General features: G+C 41.8%; 1 non-coding gene across 1 annotated transcript; it reads left to right on the forward strand.

Annotated features, from left to right (window-relative positions):
• The first annotated feature begins 1,085 nt into the window (after positions 1 to 1,085).
• Positions 1,086 to 1,171, forward strand: trnastop-uca (transfer RNA opal suppressor (anticodon UCA)). Its single transcript has one exon. It is a non-coding gene; the product is annotated as a tRNA-Sec (tRNA).
• Positions 1,172 to 13,573: the final 12,402 nt, after the last annotated feature.

Below are 13,573 nucleotides of genomic sequence, written 5' to 3' on the forward strand. Positions count from 1 at the left end.
GAGAAGCTCTTAAAGATTTTAGCAAGCTGTAGCCAAAAGTCTTAGAAATGGCAAACCATTCTGTGGATGTATTACTGTCAAATAACGTGGCAGGGAAATTACCTGAAGCAGACATGGGTCTGGATTTTCCCAGAGGTAGGCAGTTGAAGTTGTTGGGTTATTTCAGAGGCACATGGTTCAGTTACAAGTACATAGTCCAGTAATGAAGTTACAAGAATGCATAAAGGGCTCCATTTTGAACAGAGGCTGCTGAGGCACGAGGCCTACAAAAGCTGATTCTTCTCTGAAATGCTGACAACTCATAAAGCTAACATCAAACTGAAAGGACTGCGATGATATCTTCAATTTCTTTCGACGACAGTGGAATTTGGGATAAAAATTTTAGAATCACATTCCAAACATTGGTCTTCTGTGGTGATTCAAGAAACAGATAAAGTAGGACCAAGCGTTATGTTAGTAAGGTAATGTCATCATAGTCCCAGAGGGCTGCTATCTCGGAGTGATGGCTGGCGGCAAGTTCAACATAAGGATCACCATGGCTGAGGCAGGCTTAAGAAGGTGGGAACTTTATGGAGACCTCAGCAACCACAGGGATTGTACCCATGCTGTTGGCATCACAAGTTGGCTATCGAGTCAACAGACCTAATCCAACCTCAATTGCTAAGGCACAAAGACCAACAATACTTATGACTCAAAGTCAATGTATTTTACTGTCTTTCAGCTGCTCTGCTTCTGATTACATGAGGAAGTGCAATACTGATCATAGCTGTATAAGGAACATGAAGATTCTGATTAATTAACATTCCATTTTGCTATACCATGACACCACCAGGATGGGATACAGCAAACAAAATCAGTTCAAGAAATGATGCATGAAACATATAAATCTTTGAGTTCAGATTTGGGCACCACACTTTAGGAAGTATATGAAGGCATTAGTGAGAGTTCAGATATAATTCATAAGAACGTTCCAAAGATAAAGAACTTCTGTTACATGCGTCAAAGAAGATGGGAGTGTTCTCCTGGAGAATTGAGGGGATAGTAAATAAAGGAAATCAGAATGTTGAGAGGGCTGCTCCGAGTTTGCCCAGATGACCCTCAGTGGTCTGGGATGCAGGTTTCAAACCTGGAACTGTCTAGCAACAGATGGTTCAATTCCACCTTTCGGGTGGCCTTAGTAATGCAGGTGTGACTCTACTTGCTTTGTGGATAGCATGCTGGCTCCATGGTTAGCACTGCTGCCTCACAGTGCCAGGGACCTGGGTTCAATTCCCTCCTCAGGTGACTGTCTGTGTGGAGTTTGTACATTCTCCCTGCGTCTGCGTAAGTTCCCTCTGCGTGCTCCAGTTTCCTCCCACAATCCAAAGATGTGCAGGTCAGGTAAATTGATCATGCTAAATTGCCCATAGTGTTAGGTACGTTAGTCAGGGGTAAATGTATGGGTCTTGGTGGGTTTCTCTCCTGAAGTTGGTGTGGACTTGTTGGACCAAATGACCTGTTTCCACATTGTAGGGAATCTAGTCTAAATAAGGAGAGATTATTGCCATTGATGGAGGATTTGAGACTTAGACAGTACAGATTTAAGGTAACTGCCAAAAGAAGCAATGTTGGCACGAGGAAGAAGCTTTTTTTCACACAGCACGTGGTTGAAATGTTCTGGAATGCTCAGCCTGAGAGTATGGTGGAGGTATTAAACAGGGAATTGAATTATCGTCTGAAAAGGTGGGTGTGTATAACTCAGAGAGCTAGCACTGAAACAGTGAGTCAAGCAGCCTCATTCTATACTATAACTATTACATAAAAATTGGTCTGAAGTCAAATCTGGCAATTCAAATGTTCCACTGGTAAGTGACTTGAGCAACTTCTCCCCTCTGGAGATTTAAAAAGACAAGGCCTGTTGTAAATCAGGCTTTCAACTTTACGATGCATTAAAGTTGGAATTCCCTTAATAAGACCCTAAGCCCCACACATAATCAGCCTGAGGATACATTCATTTCCAGACACACAGAGAGTGTGCATAGCACCATGCGTAGACTGTTCAACCTCTTGAGCCTGTTCTGTTTCATAGCTAATGTGTCATGGTTTTTCTGTGCAGAAATTAATTTTCAATCCCATTAGATTCAGTCTGTTTGAGTATAGTTTATAAACATGACCCTTAGTTTTATTCTGTTTGGAACTTTAGCTCTAATTTCTGAAAGAGCAATGTTGACCATTTTCAGGCATCTATTAAATGGTTTAATTCTGAATTCAATCACCGCACCTTTAGGTCCAGTTGGATTTGACTGTGTAACATTAATGTGGTACTTACGGATAAAGGCCAAAATATACAGACCCTGTTGCCAACTGCATTAGTATCCGGACTTCAATGAGGTACCACTAATGGAAACATGGAAATGAGGGGCAGGAGGAGGCCATTTGGCCCTTTGAGCCTGCTCCACCATTCACTATGTTCAAGGCTGAACCTCTATCTCATTACCATAATCCTGCTATCTCCCATGCTCCTTGCTGCCTTTGAAACGTATACAGCAGTGTGCTATGCCAACCTCACACCTAGCTTATCCACCAAACACCTTGCATGTGCGGCCATGTCTCAAAGTCTTAAGTGTACAGTCCTCACCAAGGGGACACTGGCACCGTAAGTCAAGGGCAACTTCTGAATCTAGTGCGGAGGGGGTGCAGGGTCAGGCATGATTAGGTGTCCATTTGCAGTGGTCTGAAACCTGAGAAGTACATGATGGTCAATTAAATACCTCAATTGCAGCCAGTCCAAGAATTAGGAATAATACAGTCAAGGAGATTGGCAGCCATTAGTCAGGGGTGTGGACATGTCCTGTCTGGGGTCATCTGTTTAAGTCTTTCAAGAAAGTGGGCCTCTTTCAGTCTGTTGGGTCTGGCTACAAAACTTAAGGGGGAGCAATCGGCTGCCTCCATGGGAATGAGACATAGGAACCTATGCATGATGACTGGGGATAGCAGCTAGGGAGAAGGGAGGGGAGTCACAATTGTGAATGGGAGCAACAGTAAGTGGAAGAGGGTATAGGATAAAATATGGAAGAGAAGGGCTCATGAAAGGAGGGGCGGTGTTTGTCAGGTTCAAGAGGGGGCACAGTGTATGACCATACGGCATGGTCACCTTATACACCAAGGGCTGGCAGGGGATGGTGGGCAGCTGTCAGCTCATGGAGATGGGTTAGCCGGGCTCTTTGGGATGTGTTATTGTGTTCACGGGGACGGTGATCAGGAAGGGGATCCGGCTGTTAGGATCCATTGAGGTAGAGGCTGAATACTACAGCAGTGGATGACTCAATGTTGCCTGACATTTTGCACCACAATATGAAGACAACTGACAGTGACCACACCTGAAGTGAACTAAGTAAGTGTCTTGACTTGTTAGAGATTGGGCTGCAGATCCCATTGATGTGAGGCATTTTAAAGGAGAAGCACATTACATAGATCACAAACCTGTGGACTCCTGCAGCCCTGGCAATCTGAATGCATTGATCCCATATGTGCAGCACACCATTGTACCCTGAACATAGACATCTGCCTTATTCATATCAGCACACTTGTAGGCAGAGGTAAGAGAATGAGCAGGGATTATCCACCCCATGGGACAAGGGTGTTGATCTTCCCAGTACATCTCAGTGTTGTCCCTAGTTCTGCAGCTGGAGTGGAAGGAGGGAGCTGGGAACAAGTTAGAGAGAGGAAAGAATTCAGCGTTTCCCCAATGGTAACAGTCTCTCTGTTCTCTGCAGTTAAGACTCATAGTAAACCTCAAGAAAACTGCTTCTTTTTCCTGCACCTTTGGTGCAAGCTGAGATTTTTAACAGATAAGTCAGGCACATTTTATGAATGAATCTGTCTCTTGTGTCTCACACCAGTGAAAGAAACCAGAGAAAGACAATTGAAACAATATGCAGGTAGCAGAAAAGTCATTAAGATCATCTCAACTATGGAACCTGAGAACAAAGACTACTGAACTATCTTTCCAATCTTTTCCCTCTGTCCATAATCTATTTTACCCTGTCTATTTGAGGTCTGTGTGTGTAAGAGTGGGTTGATAAGGAAACAAGAATTTTACTGATTACATGCCAATCATTTAAAACTACTTACCTCTAGCTGGACTCAAATTACTTGCAATAATCTTGTTCACTACAGAAACAGAAACTTGTTCTGTGCTTTCTATCAATCTGGGTCTAAAAGTAATGCAAATTGGGGATCTTTGTGTACTTTATAAAATCTTTATTTTATCTTTATTCCTGGAAAAGCTTGGTTTGTTCCAATGAGTCATAAAACTTACCACTAATATACTGTCATAGCTATTGAGCTTTCTAAATATTGGCTGACAAATGTTCTTCTGGATGCAAGTTATCCTGCACATTGAAACTATCCCAACTAATACTTGGATAGTTAAAATTCCTTACTCTTACTCCCTTACTATTCTTATACTTCTGTAAAATTTGATTCCATGTTATATGTACTTAACCTTTGGACAAATCAGATTAGTTTGTTCCTGGATGGTTGTAAATGTCAGCTTGAAAGTCTTATAGCAGATTAGCGATAGTTGGAACTGTCACTGCTGCTGTAACCTTTGAGAACTGACTAGCTGTTACTATGATGTGTTTTATGGATAAAACATCACATATCAGTATGATATTGTCTGAATGTTTTCTATGTTAGGACACATTGAGGCAGAGGCTTAATGCCATGGCAATTGATGACTCAATGTTTCCTGACATTTTGCCTTTGCTATATATGCAAAAATAAGACAATACTGGGATGAACATTGCGTAGGTGTTTCACCAGACCCAATATCTGAAGCAACAGACCCATGATCCATGACATTGCAAGGCAGCACCTCCCATCATTGATCCTTCCCCAACATTGATGATGTGGACTGTCATATCTCACAGGGAGCTTCTGTTACATGCTGCTTAGAGGAACAAACCAACCACACAGTATAAGAAGGCATGGTTGGAAGATATTGAGTAGATGAGCACCAGGAGTGTGGCAAGACATTCATAGATAAAGTGTCAGAAAGGGTTTACTGAACTAACCAGGATAGGAATGGTTCAAAAATATCCTGATAAATATAACCTCAACACCCCTCCACCACCCCGCTCCTCAGCCCCCACTCCCCCAGCCCCCCCACCGCACCCCACCCATCTCATTGGCTTCCCAAGTCTATTCCTATAGATCACTCCATATTCAAATACCCTTGCAGGTGCACCCATCCGTAAATTCATAAGATATAGGAGCAGAATTAGGCTATTCAGCCCATCTGGTCTGCTGTACCATTCCACCATGGCTGATGTGCTCCTCACCCCCATTTTCCTGCCTACTCCCTGTAAAACTTCAACCCCTTACCAATTAAAAATCTGTCTAACTCCTTAAATGTTCTCACTGTCCCAGCATCCCCCACACTTTGGGTTACTAGAAACCACAGATTCACAACCCTTTGGGAAAAGTGGTTTCTCCTCAACTCTGTTTTAAATTTGCTGTCTGTTATCCAAAGTCGTCTCATCCGAGAATGCCCCACAACATGTCTATTTTATCCACATCTTTTATCATCTTGGATACCTCAATGTGATCTCTCCTCATTCTGCTAAATTCCAGAGCGTATAAGCCTACACTGTTCAATGTCTCTTCATATGACAACCCTCCCCATCTCTGGAATCAATCTAGTGAACCTCCTCTGAACTGCCTCCAATGCCACTAAGTCTTTCCTCAAATAATGGGACCAAAACTGTGCACAATACTCTAGGTGCGCTCTCACCAGTGCTTTGGATAGTTGTAACCTTCATATTCTATTCCTTTAAGTATAAAGCTAACATTCTATTTGTTTTCTTTAATATCTGCAGTACCTGCATGCTGGTTTTCTGTGACTCATTCACGAGTACATGTAGATTTCTCTGCACTGGAGCATCCCAAAGTCTCTGCTCATTTAGATAACAGGTCACCTTCCCATTTTTCCGACCAAATGCATGACCTCGCACTGAGCCACGTTAAACTTCACCTGCCACATTTTGGCCCACTCTCCTAATCTATCTATATCCTTTGGTAAGGTTCTTATTTCTTCATTGCAATTTGCCATCCTGACCGTCCCACTGTCATTCCCTCTCTATCTAAGCTTCTCCTCACATTCCCATTTGATTATTAATCAGTGACATTGTACTTATTTTAGTGCAATAACTCACCCAGAGGTATGTCCACAGACATTATCCATTCCCCTTCAGACAGATTTGATTTGCCACACACAGATACCTTCCTCGGTGCTTGTGGGAGAAGAGAAGATACTCAACCAGGCTTGAGGCAGAAAATTGCAATGGATTCTCAACTATGTTTCAGACTGCCTGCTGCAGCAGTCAGTGGTTGGACATAAACTAACGTGCATCATCACTGGAGATGGAGAGAGAAATTTTTTTCCCCCTCCCCGCTACCTGGTAAATTGAAATAGCTATTGCACAGTCATACAGCATGCAACACTCACTCAAATTGGCTTAACATACATAGCCAATGTGGCAGCAAAGGGCATGGGATGCTCCAAGTGCTACTCAGCTGGATGTAAATGCTGAGCCTCAGTGATGGGTAGGGTGACACCATGGATGAGTAATTAAAAAGGAGAAGTAACAAAACCAAGCTATACTGGCTATGTGTATTATGTTCAAAATAGTACCCATAAAGCCATTGACATGGAACAGACCTTTTGGTCCAACTTGTTCACACTGACCGGATATTCTAAATTAATCTAGTCCTATTTGACTAGACCCAGAACTTGACCCATATCCCTCTAAACGCTTCTTTTTTATATATCCTTCCATTTGCCTTTTAAATGCAGTAATTATACCAGCCTCCACCACTTCATCTAGCATCTCATTCTATACACACACACCCTCTGTGTAAAAAAATCATGCTTTAGTTCCCTTTTAAATCCATCCCCTCTCACTTTAAATCTATGCCTTCTCGTTTTGGACTCTCCTACACTGGAGAAAAGACCTTGACTATTTACCCTATCCATACCGCTCATGATTTCATAAACTTCTATAAGGTCACCCCTCAGCCTTCGACACTCCAAAGAAAATAGCGCCAGCCTATTTAGCCTCTCTTGATAGTTCAAACACTTTAACCTTGGCAATATCTTTATCAATCTTTTCGGAACCTTTTCAAGTTTCACAATATCTTTCATGTAGGAGGGAGATTAGAATTTAACGCAGTATTCCAAAAGTGGCCTGACTAATGTCCTGTACTGATTTGGAGATGCCAGTGTTGGACTGGGCTGTACAAAGTTAAAAATTACACAACACCAAGTTATAGTCCAACAGGTTTAATTGGAAGCACTAGCTTTCGGGGCAGTGCTCCTTCATCAGGTGGTTGTGGACTCCAACCATGACCAATTAAACCTATTGGACTATAACCTAGTGTTGTGTGATTTTTAACAATGTCCTGTACAGCTGCAACATGACCTCCCAACTCCTATATTCAATTCATTGGCCAATAAAAGCAAGTTTACCAAACACCTTCTTCACTATCCTATCTACCTGTAATCCCTCTTTCAAGGAACTATGAACCTGCACTCCAAGGTCTCTTTGTTCAGCAACACTCCCCAGAATCTTACCATTAAATGTACAAGTCCTGCCCTAATTTATCTTTCCAAAATGCAGCAACTCACATTTATCTAAATTAAACTCTATCTGCCATCCATTGGTGCACTTGATCAAGGTCCTGTTGTGCTCAGAGGAAACATTCTTCGCTGTCCGCGACATCTCCAATTTTGGTGTCATCTGCAAACATACTAACCATACATCCTATATTCACATCCAAAGGTTTGATTATTAATTTCATGTTCAATTTCTCTGATGATAAAATCTTTTTCTTGCATTTTCCTGGGCTGCAGTATGACGAGTGGTCCCTTTGCCTTGTGAGAATGATAAAGCACATGTCCGAGATGAGCACTGAGTGGCTGTGGAAGGGATGAATGGTTTGACTGTTGGGTTGTTTTATGTTGGGGCTTGAGAGGGGGCCAATGGATTCAGATTCTGGCTTACTAACAAGTCCCCAACATTTGTCTTTGTAAACTATATCCTAATTTAAAAATCCCAGGCAACCTGGACACTACATGTCTCGAGCTTATGCCTCCATTCTCCCCCCACTTCTCAAGTTGCTCCTCATCCTCCTTCACTTAGGATGCAAAATGTTCAATACCTTCTTCACCCTGCAGCCCCAGTTCTGCTGATGTGTTCTAAAAGGATGCAATCGATCTGAATATCTGGATTACTGCATGCTGAAGGATGGATTTGTCAAGGTAACTACTGCAAAGCTTCATTATCGTAATTGCTTGCTCTAGCACAGCCCAGGTGGTTAATTGCTTCTGTGGTACGTGCCCTGGGCAGCATTGTCTGAGTTTCTTGCATGTATCATTAGCCAGGTAGTCAGAGAATGTCTCCACCATCTATTAACTGTGCTTCAAGGTGTGAAAGTCTCAGGGAAGTTTGACTGGCACAGGATCCACAGTATCATGGCAGCAATAAGTCTGGAAAACACATGTGTGCTCTATTCAATTCAAAGATTCAGTTACAGTGACTGATAATTATGTCTTTGTAATCCTATTACAATTATATTACAATTAGACTTCTGAATTGACCTCTCAAATCTCAAATCTAAAGTTGATCTTGCTTTTTATGTACCTTCTTTTCAGCTGCAACTTTGTATTTTGTTCAACCACCCTGTGATCTTTGCTTGTCTGGCAGCATCTGTGGAGATAAATCAGAGTTAAGGTTTTGGATCAAGTGACTCCTCTTCAGAAAGGTCTGAGGAAGGGTCACTCGACCCAAAACATTAATTCTAATTTCTCTCCACAGAAGCTGCCAGACCTGCTGAGCTTATCCAGCAATTTCTGTTTTTGTTTCTGATTTCCAGCATCCACCGTTCTTTCAGTTTTTCCTCTATGATTTTTGTATCGTATGATCTGCCTGTATCGCATACAAAACAAAATATTTCACTGTACATTTGTCTATGTGACAACAATAAATCAATTTAAATATTATAATTGCCGAAAGCTTGTTTGAGGTGGGAGAAGATGCGAGGTGGGTTCATTATCTATTGAGGAAAAATAATGGAAGCTTACAGACAAATGACACCACCATCTTGAGGTTATGTCATTCCTTCAACATTGTAAAATGCCTAAACAGGAACATTATCAAGTGAAATAATCACAGTAAATAATACTGAGATTAAGGGTGCAAACTGGTAAATTGCTGTCAACTTCCCAAAGCTCTAACAATTCCAGTCCTTTAAATTGCCCATCTGCTCCCAAACCCACATACGTTTTGCTTATCAGTTAACAATGCTGCTCAACTGGAATCCTTTACCTAAATCTTTCCGTGTCTCCAATCCCTGAAGATGTTCCTTAAAACCCATCTCTTGTACCAGGTTGCCTGTCTGAATAACATCTTCAATAGCTCGATATCAAATTTTGTTTAATAGTGCTCCAGTGTTATTGAGGGCTTTTACAATCTTGAAAACACTACATAACTGCAGGATCTAGATATTTGCCATTCAAACTTCCAATTTCACTTTCTTCATACATTGAGCTGTGAGAGTCGTGCATTAACTGTTTCTAATTAATAATTTTCTGACCAAAGAATGTGCTGCATAAATGTGTTTGGGAAATCTATATGTATTATTTTATTCAATTGCCTGCACTGCATAACTTAAAAGCAAAATCAGCAACAAGTCATATTTATGATCTAACGAAAACTACTCAAAATATTGAGTTTTGCTGCCCTCTTGTGGAAACAGATAGTAGTTTACTATTAAACCTTTTTGAAGATTGAGGTGAACGGAATACATGGATGTACAATATCTTCATCATTCAAGAACATTTCCTTCACATCTCACAATCTAAAGTTGGTGGTAATGGTTCCAATCATTGACCTACATTCTTTTGACACCCAACAGGTCATTTTGACTTGTGTGGTAAATAAAGCCCAATGATCGCAGGTCAGCGGCCATTGAGTTTTTGTCCCCATAGAACTCAATCCTTCACCTCCAATAAAGGTGACCCGAATTGATAAACACAATATCTTACATTGAAGCATCACTACTATGTGACAAAATTACAGTTGAATAGCAGGTAGTCGAGGCACTGAATGAGCTTACATTGAACAAAAGGTATTCTAAGAACCAATGGCTATACTAGGCGTTATGTGTCACCAGGTTAAGTGATACATCTGAGAATATTGGAGAACCTAAAAGTAAAAATTACAAAGGCACTGCCCGTAATCTTCCAGTCTTCTGAGGCAGTTGGGTGTTTTAAGAGAATGGAGAATAGCAAATGTTGCATCATTATTCAGAATATGTGTAGGATAAATCCTAGAACAATTGGCCAGTCAGTTTAACCACAAAGGTGGAAAGGTTTTAGGGGGAGATGGTCACATGGTAGTATTTCCACTGGATTAATATTCCAAAACACCTGAGGATAGGGCTTCACATCCCCACAAAACAATTCAATTGTTAAAATCTGGAATTAGAAGTTCATCTCCATAATTGTGACTATTAAACTATTGTCAACAATTGTAAATACTCATCAGGTTCACTAATGTCATTTAAGCGAAGAGATCTGCTGTTATATGCAGGACAGACCTCATTCCTGTCGCAAAGATGTTACTACAGTTGTTATGGGGGATTTCAACATGCAGGTAGACTGGGAGAATCAGGATGGTGTTGGACCTCAAGAAAGAGACTTTGTGGAGTGCCTTAGAGATGGATTCTTAGAGCAGCAGGTGCTGGAGCCGACCAGGGAGAAGGCAATTCTGGATCTGGTATTGTGCAACGAACCAGAATTGGTCAGGGACCTCGAAGTGAAGAAGCCATTGGGAAGTAGTGACCATAATACAATAAGCTTCAATCTGCAATTTGAGAGGGAGAGGGCACAATCGGAAGTGACAATATTTCTGTTGAATAAAGGGAACTATGGAGCTATGAGGGAGGAGCTGGCCAAAGTTCAATGGTGCAATACCTTTGCAGGGATAACAGTGGAGGAACAATGGTGAATATTTCTGTGTATAATGCAGAAGTTACAGGATCAGTTCATTCCAAAAAGGAAGAAAGATCCTAGGAGGAGGCATGGGTGGCCGAGGCTGACGAGGGAAGTTAAGAAACATATAAAGTTAAAAAAGAAAAAATATAACATAGCAAAGATAAGTGGGAAAACTGAAGACTGGGAAGCTTTTAAAGAACAACAGAGGATTACTAAGAAGGAAATACGCAGAGAAAAAATGAGGTACGAAGGTAAACTGGCCAATAATATAAAGAAGGATAGTAAAAGTTTTTTTAGGTATGTACAAGGCAAAAAAATGGTTAAGACTAAAATTGGGCCCTTGAAGACAGAAACAGGGGAATATTTTACGGGGAACAAAGAAATGGCAGAAGAATTGAATTGGTACTTCAGATCTGAGTTCACTGGGGAAGACACAAGCAATCTCCCTGAGGTAACAGTGGCTGAAGGACCTGAACTTAAGGGAATTTATATTTGCCAGGAATTGGTGTTGGAGAGACTGTTAGGTCTGAAGGTTGATAAGTCCCCGGGGCCTGATGGTCTACGTCCCAGGGTACTGAAGGAGGTGACTCGAGAAATCGTGGATGCGTTGGTGATTATTTTCCAGAGTTCAATAGATTCAGGATCAGTTCCTGCGGATTGGAGGGTGGCTAATGTTGTACCACTTTTTAAGAAAGGTGGGAGAGAGAAAGCAGGAAATTATAGACCAGTTAGTCTGACCTCAGTGGTAGGAAAGATGCTGGAGTCTATTATAAAGGATGAAATTATGATACATCTGGATAGTAGTAACAGGATAGGTCAGAGTCAGCATGGATTTATGAAGGGGAAATCATGCTTGACTAATCTTCTGGAATTTTTTGAGGATGTAACTCTGAAGATGGATGAGGGAGATCCAGTAGATGTAGTGTACCTGGAGTTTCAGAAAGCTTTTGATAAAGTCCTACATCGGAGATTAGTGAACAAAATTAGGGCGCATGGTATTGGGGGCAAAGTGCTAACTTGGATTGAAATTTGGTTGGCTGATAGGAAACAAAGAGTAGTGATAAATGGATCCATTTCGGAATGGCAGGCAGTGACCAGTCGGGTACCGCAGGGATCAGTATTGGGACCTCAGCTTTTTACAATATAATTTAATGATATAGAAGATGGTATTAGTAATAACATTAGCAAATTTGCTGATGATACTAAGCTGGGTGACAGGGTGAAATGTGATGAGGATGTTAGGAGATTACAGGGTGACCTGGACAAGTTAGGTGAGTGGTCAGATGCATGGCAGATGCAGTTTAATGTGGATAAATGTATGGTTATCCACTTTGGTGGCAAGAACAGGAAGGCAGATTACTACCTAAATGGAATCAATTTAGGTAAAGGGGCAGTACAGAGAGATCTAGGTGTTCTTGTACAGCAGTCAATGAAGGTAAGCATGCAGGTACAGCAGGTAGTGAAGAAGGCTAATAGCATGCTGGCCTTCATAACAAGAGGGATTGAGTATAGAAACAAAGAGGTTCTTCTGCAGCTGTACAGGGCCCTGGTGAGACCACACCTAGAGTACTGTGTGCAGTTCTGGTCTCCAAATTTGAGGAAAGACATTCTGGCTATCGAGGGAGTGCAGCGTAGGTTTACGAGGTCAATTCCTGGAATGGCGGGATTACCTTACACTGAAAGACTGGAGCGACTGGGCTTGTATACCCTTGAGTTTAGAAGACTGAGAGGGGATCTGATTGAGACATATAAGATTATTAAAAAATTGGGCACTCTGGAGGCAGGAAACATGTTTCCGCTGATGGGTGAATGCTGAACCAGAGGACACAGCTTAAAAATACAGGGCAGACCACTTAGGACAGAGATGAGGAGAAACCTCTTCACCCAGAGAGTGGTGGCTGTGTGGAATGCTCTGTCCCAGAGGGCAGTGGAGGCCCAGTCTCTGGATTCATTTAAGAAAGAGTTGGATAGAGCTCTCAAGGATTGTGGAATCAAGGGTTATGGAGATAAGGCAGGAACAGGATACTGATTAAGGATAATCAGCCATGATCATATTGAATGGTGGTGCAGGCTCGAAGGGCAGAATGGCCTACTCCTGCATCTATTGTCTATTGTCTGTTGTCATATTGTCCAGATATTCCTTTGAACTTAAATGCCCTCTGAAATTGAGTTACAAGCCATTCAGTTCAAGAGCAATTGGGGATGGTTGCTAATGATGCCCATATCATGGTATCCCGACAGTGTGAAAACAAGCCATTCAGCCCAACAAGTCCACACTGACCTTCCAGAGAGCATCCAGCCCAAACCCATTCCCTCATCCTATTACTCTACATTTACCCCTGACTAATGGACCTAACCTACACATCCCCGAACATTCTGGACAATTTAACACGGCCAATTCACCCAACCTGAATATCTTTGGATTGAGGGAGGAAACCGGAGCACCTGGAGGAAACCCAAATAGACACGGGGAGAATGTGCAAACTCTACACAGACAGTCACCCGAGGATGGGGTCAAACCCAGGTCCCCAACAC

This window comes from Chiloscyllium punctatum, chromosome 41, assembly GCF_047496795.1.
Source record: "Chiloscyllium punctatum isolate Juve2018m chromosome 41, sChiPun1.3, whole genome shotgun sequence".
Lineage (NCBI taxonomy): Eukaryota > Metazoa > Chordata > Chondrichthyes > Orectolobiformes > Hemiscylliidae > Chiloscyllium > Chiloscyllium punctatum.